This window comes from Echeneis naucrates, chromosome 18 (genome assembly GCF_900963305.1).
Source record: "Echeneis naucrates chromosome 18, fEcheNa1.1, whole genome shotgun sequence".
Classification (NCBI taxonomy): Eukaryota; Metazoa; Chordata; class Actinopteri; order Carangiformes; family Echeneidae; genus Echeneis; species Echeneis naucrates.
Genome location: NC_042528.1, coordinates 6,318,273 through 6,330,811, shown reverse-complemented (window position 1 = coordinate 6,330,811; position 12,539 = coordinate 6,318,273). Strand labels below are relative to the sequence as shown.

At 39.4% G+C, this 12,539-nt stretch overlaps 1 protein-coding gene across 1 annotated transcript in view; it reads left to right on the top strand.

Annotated features, from left to right (window-relative positions):
* Positions 1–313: 313 nt before the first annotated feature.
* Positions 314–12,539, top strand: part of elavl2 (ELAV like neuron-specific RNA binding protein 2) — a 135,842-nt gene continuing 123,616 nt past the window's right edge. Inside the window, exon 1 of the mRNA XM_029526015.1 lies at positions 314–384. The gene's annotated coding sequence lies outside the window, so the exon portion shown is untranslated. The remainder of the gene's footprint in view (positions 385–12,539) is intronic.

The following is a 12,539-nucleotide window of genomic DNA, read 5'->3' as shown; positions in this document are numbered from 1 at the left end:
TCTGTAGGCTGAAGTATCAACAAATACCCATAGTTAGTTCTAGAAACTGACCATTCACCATAGAAGTGATCATTCCTGACTCATCATTGTACTCAGGACTTTTTGTAGAGACTTTTCTCACTTAGATGATGAACGTCACCCTTGAAAGCAAGGTCATCATATCACTAATGTTTAAGAAAGTATAGATTCAATAAGGGATTCTGGGACAGATGTTAAAATGTCATTTCTGATATGTCTCCCAGCAGGAACAGGTGTTACTGGGCCTGCTAGTAAATGGAGTCGACATGCTGCGAAGAGAGGAGCTTGCCTGTTATCTGCGTCCAAGTCTTTAAAGCCTGAAGACGGACTCCAACTCCTTTGGCCCTGCACATCCTGCCTGAAGCGGTAAGTTTGCAAAAAGTGTGGCGGAGCATTTCTATTCGCTTGTTGATGTGGGTATATGTATTCATTAGAAATGAGAGCTCAACCGTTGGGCGCAATGCTGATGAGTGTGAAATGTCATTGTGCTGTGGTTATGAGCTCAGGAAATGAACTATTTGTTTGTCCGAGGCTAAATAGCTGAGCACACTAATAAGGGTTTCTCCGGAATTAATCAAGGTGAGTTCAAAGTGACTCCAGCATAGATCAACATTCCCCTGTCATTCAGTTTAATCTGGCCCGTCCCAAACTAATCAGGCACCGCAGACACACTAGGATTTCACAATCGTGTTTTCGTGCCATTTTTCTCCCAAAGATGAACTGACTATCATTTTTGCGCAATTAAAGGTCATTGGGAAGTGATGAGTCATTTCAAAAATCCACATTCTGAAACCCAAAGATCCATCATGAGTCATCCTGTATTCACTGCAAAGGTCCACCTGTAACAGTGCTCTGCTATAAAGATAACTCAGCCTCTGCCTATTCCTGCGAGATTCATTAGTCACGGAGGTAATGATATGTCATAAAAGGGCAATCAGTGCTCTCAGTATGAGGGATGACTGTGGCTAAAGACATGCAAACTGCGGTGCAGTACATGTCTGACTAGAGAAGGTTTGATACTTGCAGTTTAGCCCCCCCCCCCCATCCACTCGTGTCCTATCTCTATTTTCTCTGCTCCCCTGAGGTAAACAACCAACATCCTGCCACAGACAGTTAGACTCAGCGTTCTTCGAAGCCTTTTTTATTTATTTTAGATAGCTGAGAAGTCATAACAGCCATGTTGGCTGTTTTATCAAAGCTTTATCATCCTTATGCCGGAGTCATTACACAGTTGCAGAGATGGCATAATAATAAAACGTGACTTAATCAAAAGCAAGCAGGCTTCCAAAATAATGGCTCCCAACAGCTGAATATACGAAACAATTGGACAAGGGCTACTGTTGTACTTAACCTCAATCATTTAGGTGATGGAGGACACCAATGCTGAGGCGAGGGGGCTACTGGGAGGCCTGTTTGTTATTCTCAGCTTATGTTGATGAAATGAGTCAGCAGCTAAAGTTCAGGAGAGATAATTACAGTAGTGCTTTTTATTAAATGATCCTTTAAAAAAAAAAAAGAAAAAGGAAAAATCTGCCTCGAAAGCAAAATACTGTGCCATTGTTTTTATGAATTTTCTTGGCCAGGAGCATTTACAACTTTGTAAATGATGAACCCCATAAATGAAGCTCCAACAAAGTGCCCCACTTATTCATGCACAGGAAATGTATAGTTCAGGTTTAAAGTTGGAGCACAAGGCAGTTGCAGTGTTTTTACTTTGGGGTTGAAATCTTCCCCCGAAAGCTTTGCTGAAGTGAAGTGATGTGTAAGTGTCTGTTTCTGTAATGGGCTATGCCATGGGAATGTTTCCATGGTAACATGGCAAAGGCGCAAGTACAGCTCAATGCCGCTCTCTGGGGAGTATCTGGGAAGCTTCTGCTTAGTGGGAAACGATGATAATAGCGCAGAGTGTTGGATAAAACTCAAATGGGGAAGACTAACCCTTTCATATTGCAGGGGAAAGAGATGACATCCATCTTCTTTTGCCAAATCTTTTCTGACTTTTTTGTCATCAGCTTCCCTAGTTACCACCCTACTGTATGCTCTGTTTTGATTGCTTTTACTTGTGTAAATTTTATTGGATGTTTAGTACTTCGACAGCCAGTGTAAGGAGTTATAAAATCTTAGATATTCAATTTGTCACCAATTTGTGACCCTCAGAACTTGTCTTTCCAAAGGCTTGTGGAGCTTCACTTATTCAAATACACAGTCAAGTATTTTGATGGTGAAAGCCTGTGCTGTGGGACTATTTTTAAAATGTGCCCTGATGCGCAGGAGAATGTTCTTTCATTGCAGTGTCTGCATAGTACATGGAAAATAGCTGAAAATCCTGATGCCAATGAAAAATATCTCAGTCCAGTGTGCTTGTGAAGCCAGAGTTAAACCTGTTTATACCCCACCTGCACTCTGTTGCTGTTTCGCAGTGTTGATATGCTCACACGTGTGTGTTGTCAGCATTAGATGTAGAAAACACAGCTTTGTATGAGATTACAACTATGGATAAATTACATCCACAGCGAGGATTAGGAGCATTAGGTGCAGAGAAATGACTGAAGACTGAAGCCCTTTGGAGTTAAAAATGTCACATTAATTTCAAACACATTACCCCCTGCTTGAAGACTTAATGAAGAAGCCCATTAGAATGTCATACCTGCTGACTTGTGAGTTTTGTAGAAAGTTTATTTGATGTATCAGAGTCAATTAACTAAAGTCTTTGTGATAAGGAAGCTGCTCAGTGGACCTGGACCTTCAGTTCTACTTTGGAAGCACTTGGATATTTCATAAACGGCTATGCTTTGAATAATTTCCAGGCATAAATTCTTCTTTGACATGACACTTCATTTTTTTCCCTGCCAGCTCAAAGGTTTTGTCCTTGACGTCACTTTGCAAGTCTTGAAGATATGTTTTAAGAGGATCCTGCACACAAACACACTGACAGGCTGAGGCAGGAATGCAGTCGAGTAATATTGTGATGACTTTCAAATGCAACAGAAAGCCTTTTTCTTTTAAGCTTCCTTTTCTTTTTTAATACTCCTAAATTATTATTCCATAGTGAGACACTCTGGGATTATTCTTCATGGTTTAAATGGGCACTCCAGCAATTACTACTTACTCCTGAGCTCCTTAACTTGTTCAAGCAGCAGTAATAATGTATGTTACATCCTGTAATGTATGTGCCATTCAAGCACCGCTGTCTAACTCATTAAACTTTACATTTTTGATGTACATTTTTAAGACTTAAGTTTGAAACTTAAGTCAACACATCTGAAGACATCATCAGGTTTGTCACCTCAGGTTTCAAAATGCTCCCTGCAGAGCTGTGGAGGACATCAGTGCTCATATTACTGGTGAGCCGTACCAAAAATTATCCATTTGTAAAATATTAATACTATCCATCCATTCCCTCTTTTATTAGTAAGGGTAATAGACAGTAGACCACCTGTGTGTGCTGTAGAGGCAGCTAGACTGAAATGCTGACTAAAGTGGACTTACTGTATAAAACATATAAGGAACATATATTTTTGTCAATTATTTGCATTGAGTTGTTGCAAAAACTGGCCTACTTGTATTTAAACTCCATCGCAGTCATTTTTATTTGTCAGCATCCTCACGGTGGAGTTCGTCTCTCTGTGGACATGGAACGTTTCATGTCCTCCTCAGACACATTGCTGGAGCTCTGGGACAAAGACCAGATGAGTGACTAAGAAAACAATTCCCCTGGATATGCCTGTTGTTTCGTTCTTCCTCCCTCACGCACTCTTTCTGTGTCTCTTCAGGGTTGAATCACATTTCTCTTGCTTCCCTCCAATGTGTCTCTGTCATATATAGGTGCATGGGCACATCCACACACAGGCTAACACTCACTCCTCTGACAAACACTCACACACACTCTCACACAGCCTGACAAATCCCCCCTTCTGCCAAAAAGTCGATAAATAAATGCATTGTCTCTTCACTTTCTGCTGTTGGCATCAGCCTGTCTAAATTGTCTGAGAAGGCAGTGGAGTGTGAAATTGAGTTCAGAACTGTACGCTGTGTGAGGGGGCACAAGATGAGCGTATGTTTGCTTATTTATTCATATTGCAGCAGCATTCAGTGGAGGTTTTGCAGGGAAGGGTCAGTTAAACATGTTGAGGTGTTTGGTGGAAATTTGATTGATTTAAAAGAAGAGGCTTAGGCAATGGCATTTTGCCCTTATAAGGGGAGCAATAGGTCATTCATCTTAGAGTAAATGAAGCTTTAAAGTGAAATAGCACAGTTACACCGAGTCCACTAAGTTTCTTAGCACCTCAGTTCCCGGGTGCTGTGAGTCAGGGCGTCTTCTCTTTTTTGACAGTCGCTATCATTGTTCTAAATGCTATCTACACTGAGGCCCAGTAGTTGCATACAAAGCAAAAAGGTAATTTTACTTCACAGTGATTTGCTTTCCACTATTTCTGAAAAGATGAATTTCTTTCCCAAAGCCAAAGAGTTCATGCGAGAATAATAGCACCTGCCCACACTAATTTGCCAAGAACAAATGATTTTGCTTGAGAATGTAACTTTTGTGCCGCTTTCCAAAGATTTAATCAGCAGTATTACGCAAACCTTCCTTTCTTCAGCTCTTTTCTTGCCACTCTGTGATGAATGTGTTGTTGCTGGATGATATATGTTTATAGATTGCTGAGGATAACTGCTGTTTTGAAGAGTTATGGCTTCCCCTCACATCACAGAAAGTGGCTCTATGCGAAAATCATTCAGGGATTTCAGGTTTGTCTCTCAATTTCACTGAGCACAACACATGATAGATATGCATTTGTTAAAAGAAAAAAGGGAGCAGATTTCTAAACTTTGTTTCCAGACTTTTTGACAAGGCTGTTTGAATGTCATTCCTTACTGGAGAATTTGGCACAGAACAGAAAAACTCGATCCGTGCGTTAAGTATTTTAAAGATTAGCTGCAGTGGTTGAATTGCCCTTCACTGTCACTAGAATCCTCCTGGTACACATTTTTTAGAGTGACGGAAATTGCATTGGCAGCATAAATCCCATCAAAGTCTTTGCATTCTCAGCATTACCTGTAAGACCTGTCCAGAGGTCAACTGACAGGGCAGCCTCCATTTTTTTCAGAGCTCCTACATATGTCTGTGACACTCCTGCATTTCACTTTGAATGCTGCAAAATACGATAGCGAATAACCATTTTCTTTGACTTGCTTCCTCATTCAGTTCATTTAATTATGTAACCCTGTCTCAGAAATTATGTCTGTATATAACTAATTTGCAAGAACAAATTGGTTTTTAAGGGAAAGATGTTGTTGCTGTTGTTGTTGTGATGTTTGGGTTAATTGGTTACTCTAAATTGTCCATAGGTCTGAGGGTGAGCGTTGGTTTGTCCGTTTCTGTATGTTGGCCCTGTGATGGACTAGTGACCTGTCCAGGGTGCCCCCCCCTCACCCAATGTGCACCCCCCATGACCTGGAAACGGGTATGCAGTAGAAGATGAATGAATTTATCCTAACCCTGACCCAAGCTGTTAAAAAGTGCAGTTTTCATTCAGTCAGGAAAAGATGTGTGCAGTCTTGCTCGATGTGGCCTGTATGATGTAACTGGGAGAGCAGTTTAGTGATACAGAGAATAGTTCTGTAAGTAGTTTTGTTGATGCACGTTGCTATGAAAAATCCAAAATTTGTGTTAACATGAAAAGACAGGTACATGGTCACTGCGTGTCCTTTTGGTTGCCACAATATAAACAAAATAAGGAACCACTTTTTCAAGAATTGGCCAAAAACCCCTAATCTACTGAGCTTGGATTGATGTGTATGCGACTAAAAGCTGTGACTACAAGTTTCTGCTCGTCAATATTAACGGGAACATATTTTTAATTCCTCTTTATAATATTGAACACAATGTATTCAGTCACCACCATGGCTGTGTAGTAAACCTTGATAAGGAGTATGACCATGCTAATCTGGAAAAGAGACCTCATTTTATGTTAATCACAACACCCTAAGGACATATTGGGTTATTATCTACTTTAAGCATCTGCACTCATTAAATGAGTAAATACACAATTACTGGCATAGTAATTAACATGTGATTTGGCCCTGTTTCTAATATTCCAACACCATTTCCTATTGCCACGCTACTGTGACACAGTAACTATTTAAGAAATTGTGTTTTCTACTGAAGAGGTTGTTTGCCCTTTTTCTGAAATGCAAAGTCATTTTAATGGTTGTTAATGATGTAATTAGTCCGCAGCAACTACTACATCCAGGGCTCTAATGCCCGTGACTGGTTGATTTCCATAAACTGTCACATTGAATGGAGAATGTATTAGTCGTGACTGGCTCGAGGCTTGTTTTTGAGGCATGAACTCAAAAACCGCAAAAGCGCATAATGAACACAAACAGGAGAGGCTGCTGTCGGAGGATGTTGTGTGAGCATATTGTGGTACCATATAGATTATACTTTGATTGATCTCTTCTGTTTACAAACATACTATGCTGTTAGCGTGTGAAAATGCCATCAGTTTGCCAGCAAAGCCCAGCCTGTAAATGTCACACTATCTCCAAAGCGATTGTCAGCGTTCCCTTTAACCTTTTGTTTTCTGTTTAAACTTGACTGCATGCTGTGCCTATACACGACAGTGATGAGGGAATAGTAATTATCTTTTCGACCTCTCTCAGACTTACTTCTCACCTAACTTGCTTAATTTAAAGTCGAGCCTCTATCTTCTCTCATGTCTTTGACTCTCCAAAATCCATCAGCTCCATAGACCCTGTGCCATTATACCAGTGTCGGCTCTTAACTCTCTTGAAGTTTACTTAAATCAATATTTTAGTGCTGAATGGCAAGTTCGTCCTTAAACAAAAATAATTTTCCTTGACACCCTGAAGAAGCGTTAAGCCAGTTAGAGGAGGCTTGCCCTCCTCAGAGCCCATTAAAAGGGTTTTAATGAGGGGAGAGTGGAAGGCAGAAGTAGACCCCCTACCAGCGTTTTATACAATGCACTGTCACCTCATTAAATCCTGATGATGTTCAGTGGTATTCCAGGACAGTTGCGAGACCCATGTGTTCCTTTGTGGACTCTGTCACCATGGGGGCACTGCCAGCGGGGTTACGGGTACCAGCTGGACTTGGCACCACAGCTTGGTGCTAGACAGTGATAATGGCCTCCCCACTTCTTGTTCATATCACATGCTTTGTCACTTTAAACTGCTCCGTAATGGCCTTTATGGGGCATGAATTGTGCAATAAAGTGAGGCATGGAGGCAAATCAAAACAGAATAATAAGCAAGCTAGGAACTTTGCGAAGGTCTGCTGAGTGGTTGAAAGATTGCGGCTCTCATCTGCTGTGCTTATATCGCTCAATGCCATGGTCCTCAACCTTTCTCATATGTTCCACATTTCCCCTGTGTTACTGTTGCGCAAATATACTTCAGGTTCAGGCACAACAAGCGTAAGAGACAGCATAGTCTGGATTTTGATCAATCAGTGGCTAAAATCTGCATAACTTTTAAAGAGATCTGTATAGCACCAAACCTTGTGCTATCAACAGGCTGAAAGCAGAGAGCTGCAATCAATGACCCAGCAGCGCCGCAGAGCTCATCTTCAGTTGCAGGTAGATGGTCCTTTTAGAGACTGGCTGACGGTTTTGACTTAATATGTTTTAGCTGGTGGATTTAGTGATAAATAGCTCGTCTCATTTAGTAAATTGTGAAACAAATAATTCAAACTATTCAAAAAAAATAAGCATAACTGAATGTCCACTTACTTTCATCTGGTCTGCATTTACAAATTGAGGTTACTGATATAAAATGTTATAAGTACTATAACTTGTCTTCTTGTGACCTGAATATGACATATTGATAAAAAGTTACTAGGTGGCCATGTCTGATCAGAAAATCTAAAATATATTAATAATAATAATAAAAAAAAAAACTATCAAGACTGAGTTCTTCTGAATAATAAACTGCTAATTAGATAACACTCATTTTCATAAGAGGATTAAGAGTATTAATGTGGTCTATTACTCTTAGTGTGTATGGCCATATAATAAATAGTGGCATTAGATATAATCATTCTAATCATTTCATTTTTTTCCTCAGTATCACTCCCTGATCTATAAGTAAGATGAACTTTCATGATTATTTTTGTAAATGTGACAACACTGCTTGTGGACAAATCAAATATTATTTTCTCTCGCTTTCCTGTGAAATGCATCATTTCCAGTGGAGGATCAAGTGATAGATGTGTCTGGAGGAAGGAGAACATTTTATTCTGCCTGCTTTGTATTTTGGTTTTGTACACAATTTAATGTTGTTTTTGTTTGAAATGCATAAAGTGTCTCAGCTCCTCGAATTAGGAGCTTCTCAGCTCCAAGCAAAACCATTGCTGAAAAGAAGCATGAGCAAATCGTGTCACCCCTATGAGCCTTTATTGTTTTTCAATTTGAATTAGTGCCTAAATGAAGCATTATGATACATGCACACAACCTCTTGGTTTATTATCCCAGCCTTTACTGCAGTTGGTGTTGTTTTAATCACATTGATGCATGGTTTAAACAGAATAATAAAACAAACGTGGAGGCTAATAAAAGCTTTGATTTTGCATTTGACTGATCCAGTCCAGGAAGTCTGTATTTGAGGACTGTTTTTTTTTTTTTTTCCTCCAAAGGATGGGATTTGTATTTAATATGTGTGCTGTTGGATATCTTGAGAACACTTGATCCTCAACAGAACCATCATATGGACGTGGAAGATTAAACGTAATCTGCCTTTTTTGTGAGTCTTTTAATACAGGAACATAACAACTCTGTTTATCTAGGTGATTTTTATGTCCCTGGTTGTCTACCTGAGGGTATGCGAATGAGAAAAAAGTAATGGAAAGAGAAGTGTGTTAGTATCTATATGTAGGAAGCAATCGGGCCGTCCTTCCATCCAGCCTGATTCTTAATTGTGATGTCGTACAAGTGTCGAACTGTGTGTAATGGGAAGTTGAAGAATCCCTCAGGAAAGAAAACCTCCAGTTCTTTGAGTGATGAAGGAGGCGGAAATCTGCGTTGTGCTACAGAGATTCCCATAAAGGATTATTCCTGTGTGATCGGAGTGTTGGCTTATTTCCTTCCTGCTCTGGTTTACATCACTCTATTTTCATCTTTTATCATTTCATATCTTCTTTCTCTGGTCGTAATGGGTTTGTGTTTTTTTTTTTTTTTTTTAGTCAAGATACAGTAGTTAGAGATTTAGTTGCTCCCAAGAGAAAAGGAAAATGAGTCAATGCTAATATTGTGATTTTTTTTTTTTTTTCCTTTCTTTGGTTGACAAAAGTAACAGGAGCAATGTCTGGAGATAACCACTGAGAATTTTAAATTCATTTTGTAAATTAAAATATGAACATGGCGACCTCAGCGTGTGAAATTAAATGCCATGGGAAAATATTTAGCTCGTAATATGTTCTTCTTCTTGTATGTGTCTTTTAAAATATGGATGTTTCTGTGCTGAAATAAACAGTGAACACTAAATGGGTTAGTTGCGTCGTACACCAAGTGTGACAGCGATTTTGCAGTTGCTACTAACATTATTCCAATAAAGACATTTTGAAGCTTAGAACCTACAGTAAATATTTTGAACTTCTAGCTTCTCCTTTCCCTTATCTCATCTTACACATGCATACATTATGGTTTTAATCTCAACAGCATTAAATATGCAATTATATATTTTAGTCTGCTAGAGGGCATCGTATATATGATATAGAGACTAGAAAAAAAGTGTATATGCACAGCTCAGCTAGTCTCCCTTCCTTTCCTCCCTTTCACTTTCCCTACAAAGGTACTCTTATGGCCACTGAGCTTCAGTGACCAAAGTAGGACAAACTTTGAAAAGTATTAGGTATCATGGATGAAGGTGAGATTTGCTAAGTGAGAAGTGAGTAGCATCCTCTAATGGGGGGCATATGGTCTGTGACTGTAATTTCAATTCCTCATATTTATGATGTGAAGCTGGTGTTTTAAAGTCAGCCTGACCTTCGCTCAGAGTTCAAGCATGAACTGTTTTTAACTATTAAAGAAGGAGCTGTGAGCAGGGGGCTTTTTAAACTCGATGTGGTCACAGAACAAACAACATAATGGGTGTGAAGCAGAGGCAGAGTATGGCTGTGGTCCAGCATGGATAGCAATCAGGCCAAATTAATTTTTCATCGGGCATTCAAGGGTTTTAAATAAGAAATGATGTAATATAGCCTTTTTCATTCTTCTGACATACTTACATCATACTGATAAGAATCAATTCATCTAAAATAAATGAATATAACAAAATTAGTATTGGAAATGTTCTTTAAAAAAAAGAAAAGAAAACAGCAAAGCCTGAATCTAAAAACAACAACAGACCTACAAGTAAATCAATTGAAAAACTATTGAAAATCGTCTCTACATAAAAATAAAGCTTGCAGTAATATATAATGTTTTGAAGCATGCTAATATGGTGAACTTATTCGCATTCACTGGCTTGTTTACACGTCCAGTACACGTGGAGTAACCTTAGTGTTCATTTCTTGTTGTTTTTGTGTCCGCCTGATGAATGAAAGTCCAATATTCACATTCTTCCTCTCGTTTCTCCACCACCTCCTGAGGGAAATATCTGGCTCTTTCACTTCAAAATGCTCCAACAATGGAGCAGCTAGTTTCCAACTCTGGATGTCTGCTGATTGCTGCTGGGCAGGTGCCTGCAAAGTGTTTGTGGAACTTTTTTGCAAAAAATGTTGTCTGCTTGTTGAAGTTGCTTGCTGGAAATCAAAGCAATGAGCTGACATACCCTAAATGAGCAGTTGGACCTGCAGGGTTATCGGGTTAGTGACAGTTTGTTGTTGCGAGCAACACTTTATATGTCATCTTTTCACCCATTGTTAATACAACTGCAAATGCTAATCATGGCTGCTTTTTAAAGCTGCCATTAATCAGCTTCATTGGAACTAATTTCCTCAATGTTTCCTTGAAAAGTCCCACAGAAACATTTTTGTTTTTCTGTGTTTTGGAAAGCAGATACATAACCTTAATCGACATTTAATTAAATATTCCTCACCTTCTGAATTCCAATTAAATTAATCAGAAGCTGATGTCCTTTGTCACTCGGTGCTTGTTCTTTTGTCCTCCACGTGCAACAACAGTGAATGTGTGTATTTGCTCCTTGCATAATGACATTTCGATTACTATAAAACTTTTTTATTTGATACATACCACTTGCAGACATTTTTCACAAGTCAGTTGAATCTATGAACTGTCGTGTGCGAAATTACTCTGTTTATATTTTGAGCACTGTCTCCATTTGACAACAGCCATTTGCCACTTTGACATTTGTCGCTGCAATTACATATGGCTTTCCTTTTCATTGCTATTGCTTTTCAGTCATCTGGACAAAGGCAGAAAGAGCAGTTTTTCATGCCATTCTGTATGCCCACTTACTCACTGACAGAGGCACTGTTTGTAATTAGGCTAGTATTACTGTCTGCCAAATTACTGGTTGTTTTTCCTTCTGAAGCTCCAAACTATCATATGCTTATATTCGCCAGTGAGAAACTGAAACCGCTTTGTCCATACTGGGAGAGATCCATAATTGATATTGTGAATTTCATCTGAAATATGTAACTTGGCTGAGAATCTGTTCCTGGCTGCTGGAGATTTGATAAGCCAACTTGCCCTTTTGTCAAGTTGAACAGACTGTAAAGGCAGAGAGATGTACCCAAGGGACCAATGAACAGCTAAACAGATGACATGAATCTGAGCAAGAGTTCCAATGAACTTTCCTTGAACTAAAGAGAACCAGTGATCCATAGCCATATCTCTCTTCTTCTCTCTCTCCCCTCCTTCCCTCAATTTTTCCTCTCCTTGACTATAACTCCCCTCTTTTCTTCTCCACCCTATTTCTCTTTGTATTCATTTTCCCAGCTGTCTTCCCTCTCAGAAGAAACCAAATGCAGTAGTAGTTCTTAAGCTAAAGTCACTAACAAGGCGCTGTCACAGTGCAGTGCCACTTCACTGCTTTCCCATCATGCGGGATTTTGCTTTGAAAGACAGCAGTTCATTTTCCAATGTGTGGGCTTTCACTCCTGCCATCCCCTTCACTCTCTCCCATTGCAGCTGACCAGGAGGGTTCCCAGGCCATTGGTTTGATTTATCCACTCTGCTCAGGCAGTGAGCAACAATAGACCACATAAAATGAAAAATTCCCCGACCTCTCATGATATGCTCTTCTTTATTGGGGCTGGAGTTTCTGATTTGTCAGTATTATACAAAGTCTTTGAAAAAGTCTCGTTTCTGGTCTCATCTCTAAATGACAAGCCCACAAATTGATCTTGTTACTTTTAAGTGAGAGCTTTGTAACTGATGTGATCTTAAAGGTGAATTAAAGGGCAGAATAATGGCATTTAAATTGCAGAGATACAGCATTTGTGACATAAGGTCTGAATATATCTCCTTTTTTCTCCCTATGATATAATCCTCATCCATTCAGCCATTTTCTATAAGTGCTTAACTAGTTCAAGGTTATTC